The sequence below is a fragment of the Macaca thibetana genome, unplaced genomic scaffold (genome assembly GCF_024542745.1).
Source record: "Macaca thibetana thibetana isolate TM-01 unplaced genomic scaffold, ASM2454274v1 unplaced_scaffolds97, whole genome shotgun sequence".
Taxonomy (NCBI): domain Eukaryota; kingdom Metazoa; phylum Chordata; class Mammalia; order Primates; family Cercopithecidae; genus Macaca; species Macaca thibetana.
The window spans coordinates 61,598-87,232 of NW_026088886.1; the positions used below are offsets into that span (position 1 = coordinate 61,598).

A 25,635-nucleotide genomic window follows, 5' to 3' on the forward strand; every position below is an offset into this window, starting at 1 on the left:
GGGAGATGGGTACTGGCTCAGGTATGCGAAATATGAGTCCTCATTTCCATACAGTGTCACCTATGACAGCATCAGGTGAAAGCCAGTGGTTTGGCATTCCTGGGATAGACAGTCCTGGAATTACAAGGGAAGCTTTTTACTCCTCCCCTCTGAACACATGAGGTCCTTGGTCCCCTCATATCTTTTTTTTTTTTTTTTTTAGACGGAGTCTCGCTCTGTTACCCAGGCTGGACTGCAGTGGCCGGATCTCAGCTCACTGCAACCTCGGCCTCCCGGGTTTACACCATTCTCCTGGAGCAGCTGGGACTACAGGCCCTCGCCACCTCGCCGGCTAGATTTTTGTATTTTTTAGTAGAGACGGGGTTTCACCGTGTTAGCCAGGATGGTCTCGATCTCCTGACCTCGTGATCTGCCCGTCTCGGCCTCCCAAAGTGCTGGGATTACAGGCTTGAGCCACCGCGCCCAGCCGGTCCCCTCATATCTAACACTGGGAATCCGAATCGGTGACTCCTTGTCCACCTGAGGACCACCCAAGAGGATCCACACACTTGCTACAACAGCAGCACTGCACCTGGTCTGCAGGGGAGCAAAGCAAATCCCACCTTTATGACTAAAACTGGATTACCCCGACACTGGCAGCCTGCAGTGTGTATATCGTCAAGCTCCCACATCTGCGCCACCTGCAAGAGGAACACAAGCCCTTAGTCCCAGGTTCTCAGGACGGCCTGTGAGGTGGATGTTGGCACCCTTCTCATCTCCCAGTGGAGAGGAGAGAAGGCCAGGATCAGGCCTGGTGTATCAGGAGGGTCGGGGTTCAAACCCCATCTGCCTCACAAAGCAGCCCTTCCCGTTCAAGTGACTTCTATCATCAGCCTTAAAATGTACCACAGTTACCAGCAATTCTGAGTGCTGTTCCTTGGGACGTCAGAAGCAAACATTTTGTTAGAAAGATTTTGCCAAGTCTGCTTTCAAAATCCTGTGTTATGAAATGACTAATGAAAATTTGAGCTATGAAATAAAGCACATAGTTAAATGAATCCCAAAATGACTATCGCGAAGGAAGTTTTAATTTGAAGTGAAAAATATCCTCTAAATGACATCAGCCAGAATTATCATCAATCATTACTGATCCCATATGCTTCATGAATTATACAGCATCATCTCAGATATGAACTTAAAACCGTTAGCTGAATGCACATTTCACCGCAACCAAAGTTCTGCTATAATAAGTAGCACAGGCGTCTCTGGAGAGGATTTTAATCGGAACTACAAACAATACGCATGATCGTGGTAAGAGGTTTCATGCTGGCTGTTCTCCAAGGTGCAACACAGAGAAACACCACTAACCTCAAAAAAACCTGCTGCTCTGTAATGAGATGAGAGATGAGAGATGATGTGGACGGACTACTGTAAATATTTGAAAAGGAGAAACAATGCAAGGAAAGAATCGTATCAGTTACCCTTCACATTCTTAGAAAAAAAGATTTTTCTTTTGGGATGATTTAAAAAGAAAATGACATTTCTGGATTTTTTTTTTTTTTAACTTTTCTTTCTGAGACAGGGTCTTGGCTCTGTCGCCAAGATTGGAGTACAGCGGAGCAATCGCAGCTCACTGTAGCCTTAAGTGATCTTCCCACCTCAGCCTCCAGAGTAGCAGAGACCACAGGCACGCACCACCACACTCAGCTAATTTTTCTGTTATACAGATGGGGTCTTGCTATGTTGTCCAGGCTGATCTTCAACCCCTTCACCTCAAGTGATCCTCCTGTCTTGACCTCCCAAAGATTTAGCCTAAGCGACCATTTCTTATTGGAAAACAGACATTAGAGCAAATGCATTTCTATAAGATTTTCTACCTCTTTTCACTGGGGAAAAAGGTAACTTGCCTCCAAGGGTTGGAGACAAAGACGTTACTGCAGACAAGAGTGCTGTGCATCCCAGGAACCACTACACCACGAGGCACGGCCGTGCACCCTGGATGCCGGAGTAGCACATGAGGCTAGCACAGGCCGACGCCGGCCCTCTCCAGAAGCAGGCCTATCCTTCCCTCCTCTCCTCAGCCCTCTCTCCCTTCAGGCCTCAGTGGCTGCTGACAGGGGAGAGGCCACAACTAGAGGAGGCTCTCAACTCCACCAGGGACAGGAGCCCCGGACGCTGGGGACTCAACTGCTGCCCTCCGTGCCCACCTCCTTCTGGTTCAGCCTTCTCAGGAGTCAGGCGTGGCCACTTTGACCCTCTTTCCCTTCTGTGGCTCCTACAAAAACCAGTCCAGCGAGCCCAGGCTGCCTCACACACCAGGGACACCCGGCACAGGCCCCCTCCATGTCCTTATCCAAGCTCCTGGGGCCAGAAGGGTCTTGCAATATTTCACTTTCCAGTTGAGCATCCCCAGCCTGAAATCCAAAGTGCTCCGAAAAGCATTTCCTTCAAGTGTCATGAGAAAGCTCGGAATGTTTCAGGTTTCAGAGCATTTTGGAGTAGGGACTCTCAGCCTTAATTTGAACCTCTTCAAGGAAGCCACACACTGAAGTCCCCGATGTCCACCCTACACAATCCCAGCACACCCTCTGAAGTCCTCAGTAGCAGATTTTCTTTCTTCAAAAATAACCACAAGTCACAAACTCACACGCAATCACAGAAGGGGGTTGTGGACACCCGCACAGACGATGAAATTTAACTGTCACATTTTTACCTGGGTAATTTAAAGTCATTCCTCAAAACACACCTGTTTTACTGAGTTGCATTTTAAGGTGAACACACACAAATCATTTCAGGGAAACAAACGTCTCTTTGGGCTGCGTGTGGTTTCTTGACTCCCGTGAATAACTCAGCGTTCACCCTCACTTCTGGATAAGGGAGAAGATACAAAGAAATCTGTTAAAATAAAGACATGAAAACAAGTTTAAGAAGGGTTTGAAAGGTTCCTCCTGTCCCCCCGGAGGGGAGAGGAGGACGCCTGGAAAGCTCATGGGGGACAGGAGCACAGCCTCCTCGGTGTGCCATGGACGCCACCTCGCCAAGCCTCGGAGAGGATGATGCCTGGAAGACTCACAGGGGTGGGAGCACAGCCTCCTCAGTGCTTTCTACACTCAGCAGCTTCAGAAATTCCCGTAGAAGCAGAACACATGAGAATTGAGACTGGAACACCCCAAAGAAAGGGGACGAGGGGTCAAAAAAAGCATTCGATCATTACCAAGGAGCGCGGGCATGAAGCCGCTTCAAAGACCGTGTGAGAAGTCACTCATAGGCGTTTCAGAAAATAAGGGTAGCGCGAGATTGCTCCATCAGCTCAAACAGGCTGCCGTCCCTCAGGCCATGAAGTCCCTGAGATGAGCCTCTCAGTGAGCAGAAGTCACTCGCATCTCTGCCAGAGAAAGGTACTACAAGCCGACACATAACGTCATGAAACCTGGGCTTCAGCCCGTCAACAACAGTGAGTCTGACACGGTACATCCCTCCAGATGGTTAAAGACCCCAGGGGTTCATCAGACAACCTCCAAGGGCTGTGTCTGTCCAGCCCCTTTTCCAAGTTCTGGATGATTTTTCCTAATGTACTATAAGCAGCATGTTCCAGTAGAGACGTCATTAACTGACTCTGGGTCCTCTTAATTTTGAAATTAGAAACACACTTGGCCAGGCACAGTGGCTCATGCCTGTGATCTCAGTACTTTGGGAGGCTGAGGCAGCTGGACTGCTTAAGTCCAGGAGTTCGAGTCCAGCCTGGGCAACATTGCAAAACTCCATCTCTACAAAAAATACAAAAATAAGTCAGGCATGGGGACACGTGGAACATGTGCCTGTGGGTCCTGGCTACCCAGGAGACTGAGGCAGGAGGATCGCTTGAGCCTGGGAGGTTGAGGCTGTAGTAAGCTGTGCTCACACCACTGCCTGGGCAACAAAAAGGGTTTTTTTGCCTGTCTCAAAAACATCAAAGAGATAAAGAATTATATACCTGACTAGGCCAAAATAAAAGAGGCCTTGTGGAACGACCTGAAACACAGCTGCAAATTCTGGCAGGGCCTCCCCTGGCTTGATTTGTGGTGAGTGTAGGACCACTCTGAAGGATAGCACCCCAGGCATCTTCCGATACTAGACCTTACAGTACAACTTCCCATCGCTGGACAGAACACTGGCCTTGGAGCCTGGGACACCCTGGGGCAGTGCCACCATCCTGAGGCCGCCATGGCACAAGGAGGCCCTACCATCATGAAGCCTGGGACGTCCATCAGAGCAGTGCCACCCACCTGAGGCCGCCATGCCAGAGGAGCCTGGACATCATGAAGCCTGGGACATCCTGGGGCAGTGCCACCAACCCGAGACCGCTGTGACACAAGGGGACCCTAGTGCCACTGAGAGGCTGCACAGCAGGTCCAAGCCCAGGCCAGGAGTGAAGAGGCTCCATATCCTTTCCATCCCTCTAGCTGAGTCCACAGACGTCTTGGAGCAGAAGTGCATCACCCTCAATGTCCACGGGTAAGTTTTTGGCCACAGAATCTGGAAGCATAAAAGATAGTTCTGGGCTGGTTGGTTGCCAGCTCGGACCTGTCCTCTTTCTACACAAAACCTGGCTCACACCAAGCAGCGTCTAAGTCCTGGAAGACCTGCTAAACACAAGTGCAGTTACAAAGAGGAGAAACTGGAGGGGACCGGGCTGTGCTCCAGTGGCACCAGCGTTTCTCAGGAAGACCCCGGGCATTACAGGGTCCAGGACAAAGGCTTCCTGGGATCCAGGACATGGAACAAGAACCCATTCCCTGGTCCTGTTGAATGTGAATCGTCTAAGGGCCGATTCCCTCCCTCGGAGGACTGAGCACCGCCCCACAACACATACCAAGGTAATAACAAGCCCGTTACCAGCAGGAGGCTGGTGATGAAGACGTGAGGACCAGTTGAGCATGAGGGATCCTGACAGATCATCCCTGGCACCGAACAAGGGGCAGACAGCACCCCCTGTTCCTGACGCATCAGCCCTGGCACTGAGCGAGGGATGGAAGCACGGCCTGTGCCCCTGCAGATGCAGAGGGATGTGAGGGGGGCGCAGGCTGGGCTTGGAGGCTAACTCAACCACCTGCGCTTGCACTTCTGTTCCTCAAGGCGGGGAGGCGAGGCACAGGCAGCATTAGGGCTCACCTTGCACCTGGGCTGCACTTTTTTCTGCTTATGACTTGTGCTCGCTTTACATGGACAGGCATAGCTATAATAACGGTTCCCTGATTATTTCGCTGCCTACATAAAGGGCTTTCAGAATTCACCTCCATCCTTAGGAAAGGAGGCCAACACCAGGCTGTCTCCCTTAAGATGCAATGTCTCATATGGGGAAAAAAAAATCAAGAGAAATCAAATAAAGGCCATAAAATACATCAGTTTCAACATTAAAATTTAATAGTACGCTTTAAATTGAAGATGAGTTAAGTCACATTTCCAAACCTCTGAAAGCACGGTTACTGGGAGGGAGTGATTTGCAACACACAAAGGCAGCTCTGTAGAAGGGCCCAGGCTGGATGAGGGCTCAAATGTCAGTGCAAGGGGCAAGTCTGAGCAAACTCTCTCCTACCCTGCTGCTGTCCTCTTCCAAAACACATTGGTTATCTGTCAGTTTAGAACAAGGCCTAGGGAGGTGGGAGGCAGGCCTGGGAGGGTCACCTAGCAACCAAGCTCCTCACCCACACAACCGCACCAGGCTGAGCTGAGCAGCACACACAAACACGACTAATTCTCCCCAGAAACAAGACGGAAGGCAGCACACTGCCACGCCAGGCGCCCTGCAGGTGAGAAGACTGAGGGGAGCCAGAGGTACCTTTAATCTTGCTTGCATGGTGGAGGGAGGGGAATAATGCCACTCACTTGAGTGTTGCACAATTCTTTCTAGCACTGAGTGGCAGAAAACAAAAATTATAGATGCTTCCTCAGACAAATGTTTCTGAAGAACTGAACATAAATTATGTTCAGGAAATAGCATTATGAATGCCTCAAGTGCTTTTGTTTTTAATAATCCCAGAGTAATTCTATAAACCCGGGAATCAGTCTCACCCAACTCCAGGATCACAGCCCAGGTGACGTGGGCACACACATCCTGAAGCTCCAATGCTCAACTAAAGTGGGGCGAGTGAAAATGATCCTGGGTATAATTTACACAGACACAGGAAGGTGGCTGAGCCCCAAACCCCTAAACCAGGAAGACCAGCGTCCTTCAGGGGCCTCACCTCTGTCCTTTCCCAGCCTCTGGGAACCACCACTCTGCTCTCTACTGACACAAACGCCCCTCCAAGGTACAACCATCTGACCTGGCTGGGATCCACGTATCCAAGTGCAGGATTGTACGTCAGCCCCGTGAAGCCAGGATTACAGCCACTGAATGGCAGTTTTCCATCCCATGGCAACCGGCTTTGCTAGAGGCTTCCTCGGGGACCACTGACCTCACCGCCACTACCCCTCAACTACTTCAACTAACGTACATCATGGCAGAGGCCTCTCCAGGCAGACCAGCCCTGCCCGAGTCCTGCTTCATGGCAAACCCTCCAGGCAAACGTCCTTGGCCTCCTCCGGGAGGCTGTGTTCGGAAGGTGCCCTCATTTACTTCTGTGGCTCTCAGACATTTAACTGGAGCCCAACACACTTCTTCCTGTTCACATAGTATTGAGTTAACAGATTTTTATGAGTCAATTTTCACTGGGAAAAACACCATTTCAGGAGCCCCAATGACCACAATGAAAATGTTTTTACCTCCCCTTACATGACATCGGCAACGCCAGGTCCAGGAAACGTTCTGGATCTCAGATAATGGCATATCCACTCATAGTAAGTCTTTGTCTTGTTTCACAAGGTATCAAATGCTGCCCAGAAGCAGGAAAAACCCCACAACGTGGCAAGGAGGGGCGACCAGCGTGAGTTCTAAGGCCAGACCACCCAGGTCTGCTGACAGCGTGGCGAGGGGCAAACAGTGCAGGGTCTAAGGCCAGACCACCTGGGTCCCGCTGACAGTGTGGCTTCAGGAGTTTCCTAAACCCTCTCCTCTCCAAGTTTCATGTCAGAAAAATGTGGTGATAACCGTGTCTACCTCGTGGGATGACGGGAACACACACAGTAACAGTGTCAGCAGGTGGCTTGCTGGGCACCTGGTGAGGCCACACTGCTGTAGGTTGCCCCACGTGAAATCCAATTCGTTTAAAAATATATATACATATATATACCCCAAACCTACAACCGTATAAAGCTCATTAATCCTAGTTATCCTCAAGGCATTGAGCTATCAATAATGAGCCATCCCCCTGCTGCTGACCTGCCTCAGCCCCACCCTCTGGAAACCCCGCATCCACACCAGCCACACAGGATGAGGCCAGGGAAGGAGCAGGACTGTGTCTTGGGAACTTAAACTCTGGAAGCTGAGTTAAATCAGTGTCGCTCAAATCTTGTCACCAGCTATCTTGCTAAATTGGGAGATTCCATCTCTGGGGATCTTGAGGGAACCTGAGGCTCTGCATTGAGTGAGGTGAGCACTCGTGCTGGAATGAGACGGCAGAGAAAGCAACAGAATCTGGGGTCGCAGCTGCCTGAGACTTGGGTCCCACCGGGAAAGTGGCATCAGGGCCCTCAGGACAGTGGCAGAGATCCCAGGAGGCAAGTCCCCGCCAGAGACTCATGGACCTAAAGTTTGCTCCAGGGCCAGGAGGGGCTGTTGCACTGACAGCCACGAGGCAGGCAGCCTTCGAGCTCCTCCAGCTGCCGTCCGGCAGGCAGGGAGGACAGTGCCCAGACCACCCCGGGGCTTCCCCAGCCTGCCAGGCTGGTACTCTTACTCCAGCCACTGACAAGAGTCCCCATGTTTCAAGCTAGGTTGAAACAGTGCCTCAGGCCTCGGGGCACATGCACCCCCCTGCAGGGCCACTCCTACCCAACACCTGGGGATGGCTATTCCCACACATCCCCAACTCACAGCAAAACTTAAAAATGAAAGTCGGAAGATACAGCCAGGAAACCAATGCTGAAGAAGTAACTCTAGGGTGACTCTTCCTAGAGCTATTGCTACTGAACATCTTTAAAAACATTTCCAGGGTGACTTCCTAGAGCTATTGTTGTTAAAAATCTTTCAAATTCTTCATTTCAAAATTAGCTTTTATTACACTGTCTTCCCTATTCTACCAAGACTCTAGAAAACAAAACCATTATAAATTCCAATTCTATCTTATAGGAAGTTAGAAATACACATGTTTCTTCAAAGGATTCTACATGTTTCCTTGGCGATATCCTTTTCATGCCCCATGCTACTGCCCACAATAGGAAATGCTTTTCCAACCCCACAAAACTCAACCCAACCCAACCCAAACCCAACCCAACCCAACCCAACCCAACCCAACCCAACCCAACCCAACCCAACGGCCCTGAGACAGGCCCCTAACGAATCGTCTCCCAACTCCTGAGACAGGCTTGCCCTAATGAATCATCTGCAAACTCCATCTTCCATTAAAAACAGTACTGAAAATGAGCATATTACTGCTTTTTAAAAATTGCTGTAGAGCGGACAGTGTTCAGTTCTGTGAATTTCAGCACAAATATTCCCATAATCATCATCACACAAACAGAACAGTCCAACAGCACCAAACCCACTCACGAGGCCTCATAAGCATACCCTCCCATTCCCAGCAACCACCGTCTCCGTGTTCTCCCATCCTCCGGGTCTGTCTTTTGCGAGTGTTGTGGCAAAACACTCACAAAATCATGATTTCCTGGGCATCGTGCTTGGAGGTGCACCCAGGGTGTCCTGTGATCAACAGCCAGACCTCGGGGCTGCTGGGTGTTTATTATTCCACGTATGGCTGTGGCACATTGTAACCTGTTTTGGGCAACTATAGACAGCGCTATTAACATCTGGGCACAGTTTTTCTTAAACATCAGCTTCTGTTTCTCTAGGGTAAATACCCAGCATTGGGGTCACGGGGCCCCACGTTTGTGTGAGTTCAGTTTTGCACTTCTGTGATTCTTCAGTTATTTCAGGCCATCTGGGCGTATATACGTGCAAGTCACAGGAGATGCGATGGCTTGGCTTGGGCTCACAGGCCTGACGACTATAGTCTTTACTTTTAAGGTGTGGGGTAAGACCATATAATCCCCAACTAGGCTCATCCTGTCACTAAAAACCCCCGGCTGCTGCAAATAATCCTCTGTTCCCTCAATCTCTCATCACAGGGGATCCCAAGATCTCCACAGCACCAAAGCCTGCAGGTTCCCTCAGGAGTCCCACCAGCGGGTGGAGAGTTTTTTTTTTTTTTTTTCTGCCAGCGGCGAGGCCCAAGCTGGGAGGCACATTTGGTTCTCACCATTTCCCTTGTCAAGATCAATACTGCAAACATATCCAATTCATCCTGGAGTTTCTGCTCTGACGCAATCAGGGTGGAGTTTGCTGCTCTGTCGCCCAGGGTGGAGTGCAGTGGCGCGATCTCGGCTCACTGCAACCTCTGCCTCCCGGGTACAAGCGATTATCCTGCCTCAGCCTCCCAAGTAGCTGGGATTACAGGTGCCTGTGTCACCATGCCCGGCTAATTTTCATATTTTCAGTACAGACGGGGTTTCACCATGTTGTCCAGGCTGGTCTTGAACTCCTGACCTCAGGTGATCCACCTGCCTCATCCTCTCAAAGTGCTGGAATTACAGGCGTAAGCCACCACGGCCTGTGATTACTAGTGTAATTTCTAAGCCGCTCTCTCACACCCCCCTTTTTTTTTTTTTTTTTTTTTTTTTTTAAACCAGCTTTATGGCTATATTTTTTCCAAGAGAACCCATTACCCATTTGAAGTACAAATAAGACACCATGTTTAAAAACCAAAAATGCCAATTTACATAGAAATCTCCAAATACCCAGTCGATTTGAGCCTTGAGAATAAGATCAAGCTGTTGGCTGAATACAACTTCCCTTTCCATCTGTCTGCCTGTTAGACACAAGGACGAAGCCACGAGCTAGGGACATAAAGGCAGCAACCACCAAGGCAGCCGAGACTCCAAATAAAAGCTCGAAGGACCAACACAAAGGTACCACACCCCGCACGCCCTCCTCTCCTTCCTTTTCAGAACTTCCAGAGGATGAAACAGGGACCTCCTCAGACATCCCACGGTGCAGGCGGCCAGAGGGGAAGGCGGCGGCAGCCTGAATGAGGCCACCAGGAAATCACATTCCACAAACAGAAATTCTCCATGTGCTTTACATCCTCTGTCTCTGAAGAACTATGCCAGTCTAACAGTCGCTAGAAAACTGCATTCAAGTGTCATTTCACATTTCAAGCAAAAAAAACAGTGGTGGGGCATGAGGGAAAAACATAGCCATGTGTTCTGGGGTATTAAAAATAAGTTTTCTTCTGTTATAAACGTATAATTATACATTCTCAGATTTCTGTATAATTGATATGCTTCCTAATTAGCAGACATAGTAATAAAAAGTGAATTCCAAGTGTAAGATCGGAGGACCCATTCACATGGCTTCAGGTTCTGCTACTGTGTTTCAACTTAAGAAAATGGTTCTGTGTATTGGTAACAAGGCGTGAGTGTCTGTGTGGCTGTAATCAGGGTTCGTGTTGGCTCCCTAGCAGAGGATGTTACACTGTTACATTATCTTCTACAAAAAATCCTGAAAAAATGAAGGCTGAATAGACATACACACCCTCCCAAAATAATCCAAATGCCCATCGATATGAAAAACAGATGAATTACAGTTTCCATCATGGAATATTCCTCAGCAGTGAAAACAAACTATAGCCACAGGTTCCAACTAGGATAAAGAAAACCTTTTAAACACGCTTAAAGTGAACTGACTAGGCAGAATTCCTCGATTACAGGCATCGGCTCCAAAAGGGTACAGTTCTGAATCCTGTGATGTAGAATTAGTTATCAACCCTGTTTAGGGACACATCTAGAAAAAAGCAAAATAATGACTACACAATTTTACATTCTTTGTAAATTATAACTACTATGAAAATTCTAAAAATGTGAAAATCTTCCCAACTCTTCCTTTGACAAGCTTCAAAATAAATACCCTGGCATTGCTTGCCACACTCACAGGTGTGCCAAAATAATTGAAAATATACCCAAGTTAGTAGAATCAAAACTTGAAGATGTACGAGTGGTCCCTGCCTCGCTATCTCTACATCGTGTAGAAATTTAAGAGCAGGTAGTGGCACTGCAATGCAAGGCTCAAACCAACTGGGTATTTGGAAACTTCTGTGCAAATTGACATTTTTGGTTTTTAAACATCGTGTTATTTGTACTTCAAACAGGTAACTGTTTGGTTCCCTTGGAAAAAATACAGCCATAAACCTGGTTTAAAAAAAAAAAAAATACGGGAGTGGGTATGAGAGACAGTAGCTTAGAAATTTTACCAGTAACGGCAGGGAGCAGTGGCTCATGCCTGTAATCCCAGCACTTTGAGAGGCAGGACCCACAGGGCCTTTGAGGGCACCGGTCTCCTCTGTTGCCTTCCTGCCAGACTGACCCCAGGACATTCACTGGGTTTCCATCCCTGTCTCATTCAACATCCCCCCCAAGGGTAGCCTTCATCCTCATCTGGGGCTCAACTCTGCCCAATTTCCTAAATCTCTGCCTTCAGAGCCTGAAAACACCCACGCCCAGGGTAACCCTAGGTCCACGTTTACCCTAGAGAGTCCCGATTTTATCTGTTTCCCCAGCATCGCCTTAGTGATAATATATCCTGTAAATTCCAACTGCCTTCACACCTCACCCCCACCTGTCTCCCAGCAGACCCCACTCAGATGCACCTGCCCCAGACCCCACACCCAGGTCTGTGCATGCTGCCCTGCTCCGCCCATGTGGGAACCACCTCTCTTTCTTGAGGAATCAGCTGGCGATCATCTCCTTGTGGAGGGCTGCCCTGACTTCCAACCCTCTCCAGCAAAGGTAGAAGCCATCCTCGGTACTTCCCCCAAAACTCAGGTCAAGTATGAAGATGGTGCAGATGCTAGCTGTGCCTGGGATGCCATGGGCAGGGTCCCCAGATGCTCTGCACATGGCCCGGGGCACAGCCTGAACACAGCAAGTGCTACAGAAATAAAACCGACGTGCGCTGACCTCTGATAGGGCCTCCTTCACCATCTACATCTGTCTCCCCTCTGGACAGTAAAATCCACAAGACAGGGAGGGCTTGTCTCACTCATCTTCAAACTCCCAGGGTCACCCTGGCAGGTAAAGGGGACTCAAATGTCTTCTGAAGGAAGCCGCTGGTTAGCTGCCAAGTTAAAGGGCCTCTGAAAATCAGAGCTCAGCATAGGAGTCCAGCACACTTTATGATGAATGACTCCAACCACGGCAGAACTGGCCGTGGAACCAGTGCTGACCAATTCAGGGTTTGTTCACTGTTTCTCAGTTCATTAGCATAACTCACTCTAACAGAGCAGCCACGCACAGATCCTCAGACGTCTACACAGAGTGGGACGATGGCGCCGAGTCACGTAAACGTCCCATTGCAGACTGGGAGACACCAGTCAGACACGGACCTAGGGAGAGCGCAGACCTCGCATTAAATCGGCTCCGTGTAAACAGCACTCCCTGCCAGGCCCTTTCCTATCTGCACAGCTTCTACAAATTCAACTCTCGCACCTGACACCTAAGAATACTGCGTACCCCCATGTGAACCCCCCACTTACCTCCCAAAATGACCCGGCATGGCCGAGTACAAACCATTTCAACATAAGGGAACTGGAGGGCATGTGGGGCTTTCCTGAGTCCCTGCTGCCTCCTGACTGGAAGGTCCAATGCTTCACACACCCCTAGTGAAGGGCGGGTCTCTTCGGCCCCCTCAGAGTCAAGAAAACCCATGTTCACTTTCTCAAGACCACACACAACCGAGTCACAAAGCAGGGCGGAACCTCGACTCTCCGGGTTCAGGTCATGTTGAGTTTAGGACCTGCTGCTGTGATCACTGCAGGAAATGATGAGCCTGATTCCGGCTTTGACCTCGAGCTGATCAGCATTAACTAATTTCACTTTCCAGGACCAACTTCAAAGGCCTGCAAAGCCAGAGAAGGGAGAGGAGAGGGAACACGCCCTCACCCCAGACCTGCTGCAAGCACGCACTTCTCAGATGTGTCCCAAGGTGCACAGCGTGTCCGGTGCCTGTTCATGTCCACTGACCTGCAGGTCTTCTATGTGGCATCAGCCTCCTGGGCACTGGGGGCAAGAGGTATAATGGCAAGTCCCCTCTGCAGCAAAGGTGAGGTGCAGGGACCCAACGCAATAGAACTGACCTTTTTCTGACAGTCTTAAAACAGAAGGAAAATACTGTACAGCCAACGTCCCCTCACGCAGGTTTATTTACCTGTGACTCACAGGCCATGACAGACAACTTCAGGTTCTTACCGATTCCTATTTTCCCCATCCAGAAAACCTTTCTTTTTAATATCGTACGAACTTGCCATTCTGTAGGCCAAAAACAGCAAATATTAGCAGTTTCCTACGGTTCAACCGAATAAAACATGATCACGACCTTTTGTGAAACCATGAAGAAAAGGTGGATATCTCAATATGTGTTTCCAGACTGGCTTTGTTCCTGAAGCACTAACTCTGTTCACTCAGGATTTTAGACCCTGAAGAATAAACATCAGTATCCCACCAAGAAAACCAAAAGAATGAAATAATTTTGCATCCACCTTGGAGCCTTTTTAGGACAAGGCAGGACACAAACTTTTAAAAAGCTGCAGTTGTCCCTCTGTATACACAGGGACATGGATTCCAGAACACCCCCCGAGTTTACCCAAATCTACGTATCCACAGGACCCGCGGCCACCCTATGGAACCGCATGTAGGAAACTTCGGCCCTCCACAAAGCCAGGTTTTTTCAATAAGGGTTAGGTTAGAAAAAAAATTAACATAAGTGATCCTTCGAAGCTCAAAACCCATGTCGTTCAGGGTCAGCTGCATTTACTACTTGTGTCATATCTGAGGCCTGAAAGCCATCATTCTCAATACCTTAACGTGATGGTTAACAAACTAACTGTTCTGATTAGAAAGAGGAAAAAGCTTATTTTTAAGCTGACAATCAGAGTGGGCGCTGCTACGGTGAACGAAGAACAGACCTAAGCAAGCACCAAGGCTGGGGTGACTGCCTGTGCTCAGACCCACCAGGGCCCGTTCCTCCATCTCCCTCTGCTGAAAGGGATAACCCCTTCTCCCCCATGACTAAAGGGCCTTTATTTAAATATTCACACGAGAAGTGCTATGAAAAGCTGAAAGGTCACAGATGACATTTTTAAAAATAAACATTAACTTAAGCATTTAACAAGCCCATTATGATTAAAAAAAAAAAAAAAAAAGGAATTAAGTTGCTGGGTGTGGTGGCTCATGGCTGTAATCCCAGCACTTTGGGTGGCCGAAGTGGATACATCACCTGAGGTCAAGAGTTTGAGACCAGCCTGGCCAACATGGTGAAACCCCGTCTCTAACAAAAATACAAAAATTAGCCAGGCATGGTGGCAGACGCCTGTAACCCCAGCTACTTGGGAGGCTGAGGGAGGAGAATCACTTGAACCTGGGAGGGGAGGTTGCAATGAGCCGAGATCGTGCCATTGCACTTCAGCCTAGGCATTCAAGTGTGGAACTCCATCTCAAAAAGAAAAAAAAGTATAAAGTTTTCCTTCCAATGAACCTATCATTCAGCCACTGAGGTAACCTATAGGTACTTATTCAGCCATGAGATACACCACAGGAGACATAGGCGAACAGGACACAGTTCCTCCCTGAAAGAAGGCTGCACCCCAACAGAAGGCAGGCACACACTCCGAATGGAATCGGCGTAGGGAACAGATGCTGCTGCAGGTGGAACTGGCTGCACAGAGCACCCGCTCAAGTGTCTGAGAAATAAGGAGCTGTTGGTGGCATCACCTACCGCACCTGAGCTGGGGCGCTGGGGAGCCTGTCATCACCACCACCACCCGGGGCAAAGACCCCCAGAACCACACAACGACCTTACAAACTCACCGAGGAGATGACTGAGAAATGTGCGTGGAGTGATGTGAACACGCAGACATCAGGGCCACGCGCGGCGTTGGTTTTGTGCATTGACTTGAGCATGCCCCAGGTGCCCAGATGGCTGGTTCTGCATTATTTCTGTGTGAGATGCATGTTTGCCTCTGGACTGAGTGGAGACCCATCCTCACCAGTATGGAGGGTACCACCCTATCCACCCAGGGCTCGAGTAAAACAGCAAGGCGGGGAAGACTGGGCTCACTCCACCTGTCTGGCTGATGGGCCAGTGACATCTGTCTTCTGCCGCCCGTGCTCCTGGGTCTCAGCTCCTCAGACCCGGGTGGGATCTGCACCCTCCGCTTTTCAAGTCTTCAAGCCACGCCCTCCCAGGACTCTAGCTTGCAGGCTGTGGGTCCTGGGGCTTCTTGGACTCCGTAGCCCCTGCAGCAAGCCTCCCTCTGGAGACACACACACACCCGGCTGGCTGTCTCTCTGGAGAGCCCTGACTAAAAGCCGCCCCTAAAAGTGGTCTTCACAGTTTCTTTCTAGCCCTAAGATCCCAGCGCCCCTCCTACAATTCTAGGCGGAAAGGTGACGGAAACCAATGGACAGAGGTGTGTGCCGAGGACACGCCAGGCAGCGGCGCTTGGCAGGAGGGCACTAACGCTCTAAGCAAAGAATCAAGGTTGCTTGCCACAAAAATGAGAACGGTAAAGATTTCTTCAAACAGAAATGAATTTGTTTCATGATTTGCTCTTAATACATAAGAAATCATAAAAGTAGGCCTATTAACAATTACATAAGTCTTTAGAGGCCCCTGAACTACTTCTGTTCCTTTGTGTTTTTATACAAAATAAGCCTGAGGTTAAAGAGAATAACGTCACTGGCTGCAGCTGGGGCCACGCGAGGACACAGCTTATACCCATGAGGTCCCTGGGTGCCCCGAGTCCTTCCCTTGCTATTTATGGAAATATGGGAGAAGCCAGGAGGTCTGAGCATGGACCTGGCCATGCTCCCAAGGGCCGAGGAAAGCACCCATCTGTCCAGTCTTCCCTCCACCCCGCGGTTCCCTCCTACCCGGACTCTTGGGCTGAGGCGGCTCATGCACTCAGCAGCGCCACCATTAAACGTTTAGCTTCGCATCACCAGGGCCTCCTCTGGCCTCCTCTGACCACCCCTGGACCTGCAGTCAGCACTAGTCTGCAGGACATGCGTGGACAAGGCTGATGGATCACGGCCTTCAACCAGGAAGGTGCCAGGCAAGGAGTCGGAGACACTGGGGATGGAGCAGCACTCACCCGGGGAGGCGAAGGCCGGCAGCGGCCACCACCGAGGACCTCCCTTCCCACCCTGAGGGCAGCTCACCCAGGGAGGCGAAGGCCGGCACCGGCCACCACTGAGGGTCTCGAGGGCCCTTCCCACCCCGAAGGCGGCTGCGATCACATTTCCCATCGCACCAAGAGACCCCTGTGTATTGAGCACAAAGCTTTTCAACATTCGAATCAATAAGGAATCACAACACGGACATTCCCTCAATCCAAATGGCCAGCCCATGAAACAGACACGCAATCCTCATACACATTTCCTGTGGGAAAGTCAATCCATCCCTGGGGCCTCGCGCCAGGGGTGGGGGAGCATCATGGGGAGAAGCCCCAGCCTGGCTCCTCCCCCTACAGCTCCTTTTCCCTCTGCCTCCCGGCCCCCCCCACCCCCTCCCTAGCTTCAGAGGCTCCTTCCTCAAATTCTTTCCCCTTGATGAAGTCATTCATTCCCAAAATACAAAGCAAAGGCATGGGGGCTCAAGAGAAAATCCACACCGTGGCTCCTGTTTTAGATTCTCGTAAGTTTGAGAATAACCAAGCAAGAATCTTTGGCATCTGAATGTGGTCTGAAGGCATCTGAGCACAATGCCCGGCACTGGCCCGGAGTGGATCATGGGTGTCTGGGACATCTTCATAACTCTACACCAATTATTTTGAAACATCACTAGCAGAATAGAACTATGTGAATAGCTACTTCTCTGTTAAAAGTAGGAAAAGACTCCAAGCTGCCCTCAAGGAACATCCTTCCCATGAGGAGTTTCTGCATCGAGCCTTTCAGGCACAGGTGTGGCCCCCGGGCCCGACTCCCTCATCCCTGTGTCATAAAGCAGCAAAGACGGTGGGGAATAAAGCAAGTGAAGGAGTCAGTTCCGCACAAAACGGGCTCCAGAAGCCACAGCCCCTCTCGCAGTGTGGGAGCCAAGTCCAGAGACCTGGAAACCCCAGGGTTCCCAGGGAGGAGGGCAGAACAATGCCATTTCCCCCTAGTTTAGGGAGACAGCACCCCACGTCCTCTGGCCTTAATGGAAGAGAGACTTCACATAAATGATTCGAATGAATCCACCACACACAGAAAATGGGCTAAGGGCTAAGACACCCATTTAAATGCCTGCAAAAACACATTAAAGGAACACACAGATAAGCGAGGTTCTTCTCTTATCCAAGAAATATTCAGAAACAAATCCAGCAAGCAATCTCTTTGCAATCAAAAGACCAATTCAGAGGTGCAGATTAAAAATCAAGACACAACTGAACCCTTAATACACCAAGAACCAAGTTCCATGGAAATGTAATCACGTCACCAACTCCCAGCTGAAGGAAGCAGCACTGGCCACTGACCAGCTGTTCAGTCGTGGGTCAGTGAATGAAAGGCAATGCTGCCCAGGACAACGACGAGATGTTAACCTGAAAAGGGCAAAATCGCAGAGGCTGGAGGGACCTTCCAGGTAACCCGGCCCCCTCAGTGGACAGAGGACCCCCGTGGGGCCACAGAGCCCAGAGCTCCAGTGTGCTCGGGGCAAGCACTCAACTGCAACCCTGATGATGTCCGAACGCCTTCTGCCCTTCTCCGTCTCTGCCCCATTAACAGGGAATCCGTGAATGCTAAGGAAATGTGATGCATTTCACAATACATTTAGATTTCTAGCAAATTAAAGATAAACAGTGAGAAACTTTGGGAATTAACCAAAATACAGTTCACTGAATGCCCAAACTCAAAGCTAGTCTCCAAGAGGTGATAAGCTGTGTGTGGTGATTAATGCCTGTAAATCCCAGCAGTTGGGGAGGCTGAGGCAGGAGAATCACTTGAGCCTAGAAGGTTGGGGTTGCAGTGAGCTGTCATTGTACTGCTGCACCCAGCCTGGGAAACAGAGTGAGACTGTCAAAAAAAAAAAAAAAAAAAAAAAAATTAAAAGAGTTCAAATGAATTCGCCCATACCCTTTAAATTTTCATTTGGGTGCATGAGGTGATCTAGTTCCTTTTTCCCTTGCAATACATGAATAATCTAACAAATAATTAAATATAATCTAACAATTACATTGGAAAATTTAATTATTTTCCCATTTCATTATTCCTATTTCAGGGAAAAAGTTAAAATTATTCCCTCTTTCAGGGAAAAAGCTAAAAATCATTTTAAACCTTCCTTCCACAAAACAATGTTCAGTCATCTCTATCTGCTTTATAATGTGGAATTCAGCTTCACATGTCTACAATACAGTTTTTGTTAAACAGTGTTTACGTAGACAGGCAAGAGAAACACGGTCTATGTAGAAGCAGCAGAAGACACGTTTTAACAGAAAAGGGAGAAGATACCACCGTGTGGAGCTTCTGGAAATTCTGTCCTCATCTTGCCCACACAACACACAGAAAACAGCCAAGCACGTGCCTAGTGTCCAACAGGAGCACAGAAAGGACAGGGATCCCTCCAGTTGTTTAGTGACCAGCCCCACTTGTCACCGCCACATAACAAAATCCGCACGGCAACTTCAGCACGTTTCATTCATGATTCCACAGAAATCAGGTTGAAGAACTGGGAGATGTTTTACCCACCTTTAAAATCCAAGTGTGGGACTAATAAACACATTATGGGTTCACTTAACTTTTCCAAATTTTTACTTGGAGAAACCTATAAAGTTCTTGTCAGTTACATCCTTAAGTTTTTCAATAATTTTTAAATGCAAAGGTCGGGCAAGACTTGTAAGGAGGTACACACATACGGCCCAGTGCGGTAGCTCACACCTGTAATCCCAGCACTTTGGGAGGCTGAGGTGGGCGGATCACGAGGTCAGGAGATCGAGACCATCCTGGCTAATACGGTAAAACCCTATCTCTACTAAAAATACAAAAAATTAGCCAGGTGTGGTGGTAGGCGCCTGTAGTCTCAGCTACTCGGGAGGCTGAGGCAGGAGAATGGCCTGAACCCAGGAGGCGGAGCTTGCAATGAGCTGAGATTGCACCACTGCACTCCAGCCTGGGTGACAGAGGGAGACCGTCTCAAAAAAAAAAAAAAAAAAAAAAAAAAAAAAAAAGGAGGTACACACATACATGCCATTCTTCTCTCAAAGAGAAGGGCCCTTTTTTAAGATTCCAGATGGAAATGTGGTTGTCCCCCTGCTTTTGAGAGGATGGGCTGTTTTAAGCATGAACAGACTTTTCCTCCATGCACCGAGGATACACCATGGGGGACATTGCTGCCGCCGCCTCCCCAGTCTCTGCTCAGGGTGGGGCAAGGGGAGCTCATCTGTCTCCCGTGTACACTGTCAACAGGCCAGGTGCTCAGGAGGGGACTTCCAGGACTCGCTGAAGGCATTAGTTAGCAGGGCAGGCAGTGCCTCGTGCTGGTGGGCATCCAGCAGTAAGGGGGTCTTGCACTTTACTCCCCAGGCCCAGCCCCAGAGGGGAAAGAGGCACCTGTATCGTAACTAATGTGTATTTATAGACACACAGAGACTCTGCAGTGCAAGGCAGCAGAACTAGAAGGAATCATGGAAATAAGAGGGAAGACATTTGGTTACGACTGGCAGAGCCACCCCAAGCCTCGCACTTCCTGCCGGAGCCCTCACTGACCAGACTCCTCCGGGGTCACTGCCGCTGCCTTGCCCAGCTCACGACAGGGCAGATGGTGACAGAGCCTCAGAACAACCTCCCACTCCTTCCTCACTAGCCCAGGGGATGAGCTGCTCATGAGTGTCCCAAAGCCTGAATGCGGGAACACAGAGGTGACTGAGCAGAAAGGGGGACAGCCACAATGGCCACGGGTGTACGGATATTGCTGGGCAACCCCAGCAGCGCTTTCCACCTTAAAGAGGACGGCCACGGGTGTGCGGATGCTCCCGCGTGACCCAGCAGTCCTTTCCACCTTAAAGGGGAATGGCCACGGGTGTGCGGATATTTCCGGGTGCCCCAGAGCCCTTTTCACCTTAAGGAGATTTTCACAGTCTCAGTTCAGTCTCCAAACTATTCAGTGAGGTTGGAGGAGTACCACTGTGGACCAACACTGATTGGCACCAAGTAAGGGCAATTTTATAACCAAGTCTCGATCATAAGAGAATCAGGTCTTTGGCCATCTGGTCAAAGCTCTTTCTGTAACAAAGTTGGATAATTAAGTTGCACTTTGGTTTTCCAAATCTTGCTACAGAAACCACATCTTCCTAGGTGTGGCTCCGTGGTGTCACGTGCACACATCAGTAGCCAGGCTTGCCAAGACTCAAGGCACGTTACACGTTCACCTGAGAAGGCTGCTCTATCGTTGAGGGCTCTGGCGTGCTCTGAAATGAATTTGCCACTTCAGCCTACACTCTACTTCCTTGTTTGGTTAAAGAAAACCAAAAGGAAGAATTTGTTTTGGCCAATCGCCTGCTGCACCCAACTGCAGAGGTTTTAATTATAGTACTTTCATTGCATCCTAGAAAGCAAAGTCATATAGATCAACTCATTATTACCACTCCAAAGGTTTAGTAAATCTCCAGATAATCAGGTCAACATTCTAACAAGCTACATTAAGGGTTATAATACTCAAAATTTAAAACTACATCCATGCTTCAAAAACCACCATTCCCATTTCAGATGGCCAAATGCATATGAGAAAGAAATGTGCTGAGTGCATTTTTTTGCTAATCTTATGGAGAAACTGCCACTTTAAAAACGGCTCTAGTTCCTGGCTCCAGATGGGTGTGGTGGGTTGCCTCACTCATTTTCAACTCCACCTGAAGCTGGGAAACTAGAAATTCATTCCCAGACTTCAGGGCATGAGAATTCCCACTTCTGGAAACAGCCTGGAATGCAGACTTATAGCAGAGAATTCTTTCCTGCCCACCCTAACCGTCCTCTGTGGAAGGCACAAAGACAAGTCCACCTACCTAGGTGCAACTGCACCACGAAGAACCATTTCAAGGTGGGAGGTGCCCACTGCTCCAACGGCAGGCCTGCCAGCATCTCAGAGCAGCCAGAACTGCTCCCTCCTTCACAGGGAAGGGGAAACAAGGCCAGGAGGAAGTGGTTGGGGAAGCAAGCGATGGGGTGGCTGATTGGGGATCAGAGGTTTCCTCAGAGGGGACTCAGGTTCGGGTAAGGAGAGAAGAGGAGGAACCAAGATTTGGCTAACAAGCGTTTTGTCCTGATTGATCAGTGGGAACAGGCAGTTTAGTTAATCACTTATAAGGCAGAGATGGGGGGGGTTTGAAGGCCTGTGCCTGGGCTTGTCCTCAGTAAATGGTCATTCGCAAGTCAGCCTAAGCCACATGGGAAGGGGCTTCTTGCAGTAAACAACGTAGGGGCATAGTTGTGGGGAAGGAGAATGTCTTAACAATCAGTGTTTTACAGGATCACAGGGCTCAGGCAATGTTCAGTATTGTCACACACCAAGGTTTTTACAGTCTGAAGAAAACTACAGTCCTAAGGTGTCAGTTCTCAAAGCCCTTAAGTTCCTCCTGCTAAGATTCCCAGAGGGTCCTCCACTTCTTGCACCGAACCCCAACTTGCACAGGCACTTGCATCTTCCTCCTGCAGCAAATGCAGATGAGAAGGCTGCAGCTCTGTTGCAGTAATGATGCCATGGCAGCCCTAACACAGCAGCAGAGCAATGGCTCTGGCCTGAATGTCCCCAAAACCTCATGCTGAAACCCTCTCCGATGGGATACATTAAGAGGTAGGGCCTTTGGGAGGTCCCGCTCTCAGGACTGGGTTTGGTGTCCTTGTTGGGAGGCCTGAAGGAGCCCTCTTGCTCCTCCACCATGTGAGGCCTGATGAGATGCCCGCTGCCATGCAAGACCTGGCCAGATGCTGCCGTCTGTGAGCCACAGGCCCTGGGGCACCAGATCTGCAGAGGTGCCTTGACCTTGGACTTCCCAGCCTCCAGAGCTGTGAGCAATAAATGTCTATTTACAAATAACCCAATCAACAGCAGCCAAACAGAGACAGTAATGTTACATTAGCCACTTTCTCAGTGGGCCAGAGGCCTCCCCATGAGCCACCACTGTAAAGCAAGAACTTCCTGAAGGATGGAAAAGGGTTCACAAGGAATTCTACCCAGCACCAAGGTGTCTGTCCTTTCTCACAGGAAGACAGCTGAGCCATGGCAGGAAACTACGGGGTGGGTGGGGCTGGATAGTAACCTGTCACCTGCTCATCTAAGCCTCAGTCTCCCGCCTCTCTTGACAGCAGGGGTAACACCCCTCACCTGAGCTGTTGGGGGAGGTAAGAGTGCTGGGTGATTAACAATTGTTAGCTCCACAGAAATTAGGCAAAGAATCCTCCCCTACGTCTTATAAAACCAAACCAGCCCTAGGAATTCCACATTACTACTAATTTGCATGGGAAAATGCTGGATTCTCATAAGCTCTGGCATGTCATTTGTATTAATAAAGTTTGCAGAGTTTTCATATACTAAGTATATAAAACAGGAAAATAAATCATGCAATTTGGAGGCTGAGGCTTGGAGGCTGAGGCAGGAGCATCACTTGAACACAGGCGGCGGGGGTTGCAGTGAGCCGAGACCGTGCCACTGTACTCCAGTCTGGGTGACAGAAGGAGACTCCATCAAAAAAAAAAAAAAAAAAAAAAAAAAAAAAAAAAAAAAGATATTGCTGCTTGATACTAGTAAAGTGGGCAGATTCTACATGCCAACTCTTATTCAAAGTTCACCTAACACTGACTCAGGAACTCTGTCCCTGATGTGCTTGAAGTTTTAATGCTAACAGTGTTAAAGACCACTCCCCCAGGAGCTCTGAACAAGTATTTCCGGTATACGCTGAACGAGACCACACACTCTGTGACCGAAATCTAACTTCACAGACCCAAACTACAGAACCACAGAAGACACCGCTTCTGTCCAACTTTGTGTTCTGCCATCGTTTGTGTCCATTATTTCCTACAAACCATCTCATTAGAATTTAGAGCACACAAAAGGCCGATACAACAGGGTTACTTTTCAAAGATTTGGAAGTGAAGAACAGATACAATGCATTAACTTCCTATTGCTGCTGCAACAAATTACCACAAATGCAAACCTCCTCTCAACCCTGGAAGTCAGGAGTCCCAGGGCTGAAGTCAAGGGGTCAAGTAGGTTGTGTTCCTGCCTGGAGTCTCCCAATTCATAGAGGCCACAATGCAGCTTGGCTCACAGCCCCCACCCCCCCCTCCGACCGCTGCCCCAGCCTCAGCCCTGCACCCCTCCGGCCCCTGCCCCACCCTTGGACCCATGCCCCTCCGGCCCCTGCATCACCCCCCCCCCCCCCGCCGCCCTCAGCCCCACAGCCCTCTGGCCTCTATCTCCTTCTCAGGTCTCCTCCTCTGGGGCAGACCCTCATACTCCCTCTCAACCAGGCACATGTGAGGACACTGGACCCCACCTGGACAACCCAGGGTCCTCCCCCATCTCACTGTCCGTTACAGTCACATCTGCAAAGCCTCTTTTGCCATGTAAACTTCATTATACTAACATAATCATTTAACAAGTCCATTATAATGATGTAAAAATTGGCATTGTTTTCCTAATGAACAGATCAGTCACCCATGTAACCTATAAATATTTGACTATTAAATATACAATACTGTAGGAGACAAAGATGAGGAAGACGGTTCCTCCCTGAAAGACGACTGGACCCTAGATGGAGGGATGAACATTCTGAACAGAATCAACATAACTCAACATTTGAGTCAGAGAGGCCAAGCAATAAGACTTTCAAAAAAGCAACCAGAAAGTATGTACCAGTGCCTGTAGTTCACAGTTGAGCCTGGTGTCATGAGCACGAGCGTGTGGACATGCACACCAGGCCCAAGTTTAAGATCAAATATAAGGAGCTTTCCAACTATAGTATTTAACTAGCTCTTTCTACAAAAATAGCCTCTTGATTACAGTTTTTATCCAAAAAGTTCTTTGTAATTAAAGAAATTAATTTTCCCCTAAAAGACATTTCTCTATCTATTGCCCCATATAAATGAAATGGGTATACTAAAGAAAGAAGACAAATGTTTGACTTAGCGGGTTTGCCTATGACTTGGATAAGCATGATTTTCTTCTGACCAAGCAGGGAGCAGCTGGACCAGACTGCAGGGAAGGAAAAACAAATTTCCACTCTGACCTCAGTTGGGCACCAGAGTCTTCCCTGTCAGAATGTGGGTGTGGTGCTTCCCACACACCAGCCTCTGACAAAACTCAGCCCAAGGGTGTGGGAAAAGGCCATCTACTCCTGAAAAAGCTATAAAGTGCAGACACATCAAAAGCTTCAGAAGACTGTAAAGCGCCAAGGAGACCAATGCACCCTTGGAGTTTACAGCAAATGGTCAGCATCACAGGTGCCTGAGGTCCAGGGTCAGCTCCCAGCTGCCGCGACGACGTAAGCGCAGCCCTGGCTTCCCCTCTGACGCAGAGAGCTGGTCACTCCGCCGGCAGCACTCAGAGATCAGAACATTCTAGATGAAATCAACGTGTTCCTTTTAAAATGGGGAACTGGGAAGCACAACTGAAGCTCTACGACTATCTCAACTGCTGGGCTTCGGGGTAGCATTAGGAAATCATGAGAATCCAAATCTCAATTTCATACAGATTCACTGCAGGTTCCAGAATTTCCTGAAACGTTCTTCAGATTTACTCAGGATTTCCTTGCCAAAGCTAATAAAGTCTACATTCCTATGGAAAAGCCACCATAAGCACCACCACAAATAAGATCAACTGGGGCCCGCCCTTCGCACCAAACATATAAACTGTTACTCACACAAGACTGTGCTGGAGGGAGCTCTCAGCTGAAGCCGAATCCGTGAGATTTCATTATCCCCATTTTGGATCGAGTGTGAAGACTGTCAGCAAACCAGGGCCCCAGTGTGAAGCAGAGAACAGATCCTCTGACGCCTGCCTGAACATTTCATTCCCACCTCTGTCTTGGATATTGAACACCCTCAGAGCTACTGAGTCACCCACATTTGCAGATCATTTATCCTGCTACCAGGATAACATAATTATGCGATAAAAATGCCTTCTCAGGGCTTTGTCATACTCAATAAGGAAGCTCAGAAGGCTAGGTAAGCCCAAGAAAGGGGGAAGCAGCCTCCAGACAGACAAAAACCAAGGAAAACCATGCAGAGACTCTCTCCAGAGAGCAGAAACAGAGCCCGCTGTAGCCTTTCAGGCCCTGCTGCCCGCAGCCCTGCATTAGGTGGCACCATTTCCACAGATGCATCCTGCTGGGCCCATTTGAAAGGTCCCGCTTGTGAGACATTCACCCCCCGCCCCACTTCCAGCTCCTGCAAGACCCGCTGCAGCCCCATCCACCCCGGGGGCCGACTGTGCAAGTCTTCCTGGGAGATCCCTCAGAGCCTGCAAAGCGACTGAGACTAGGAAGCACCAAGTATCCAGAA

The 25,635-nt window shown here is 49.2% G+C and overlaps 1 long non-coding RNA gene across 1 annotated transcript; it reads right to left on the reverse strand.

Moving 5' to 3' along the window:
• Positions 1-440: 440 nt before the first annotated feature.
• LOC126947304 (uncharacterized) lies at positions 441-16,655 on the reverse strand. The gene is made up of 3 exons (XR_007723011.1): positions 13,051-16,655; positions 4,245-4,494; positions 441-2,874 (listed from the first exon to the last, which is right to left on the reverse strand). It is a non-coding gene; the product is annotated as an uncharacterized LOC126947304 (long non-coding RNA).
• Between the last annotated feature and the right edge of the window lie 8,980 nt (positions 16,656-25,635).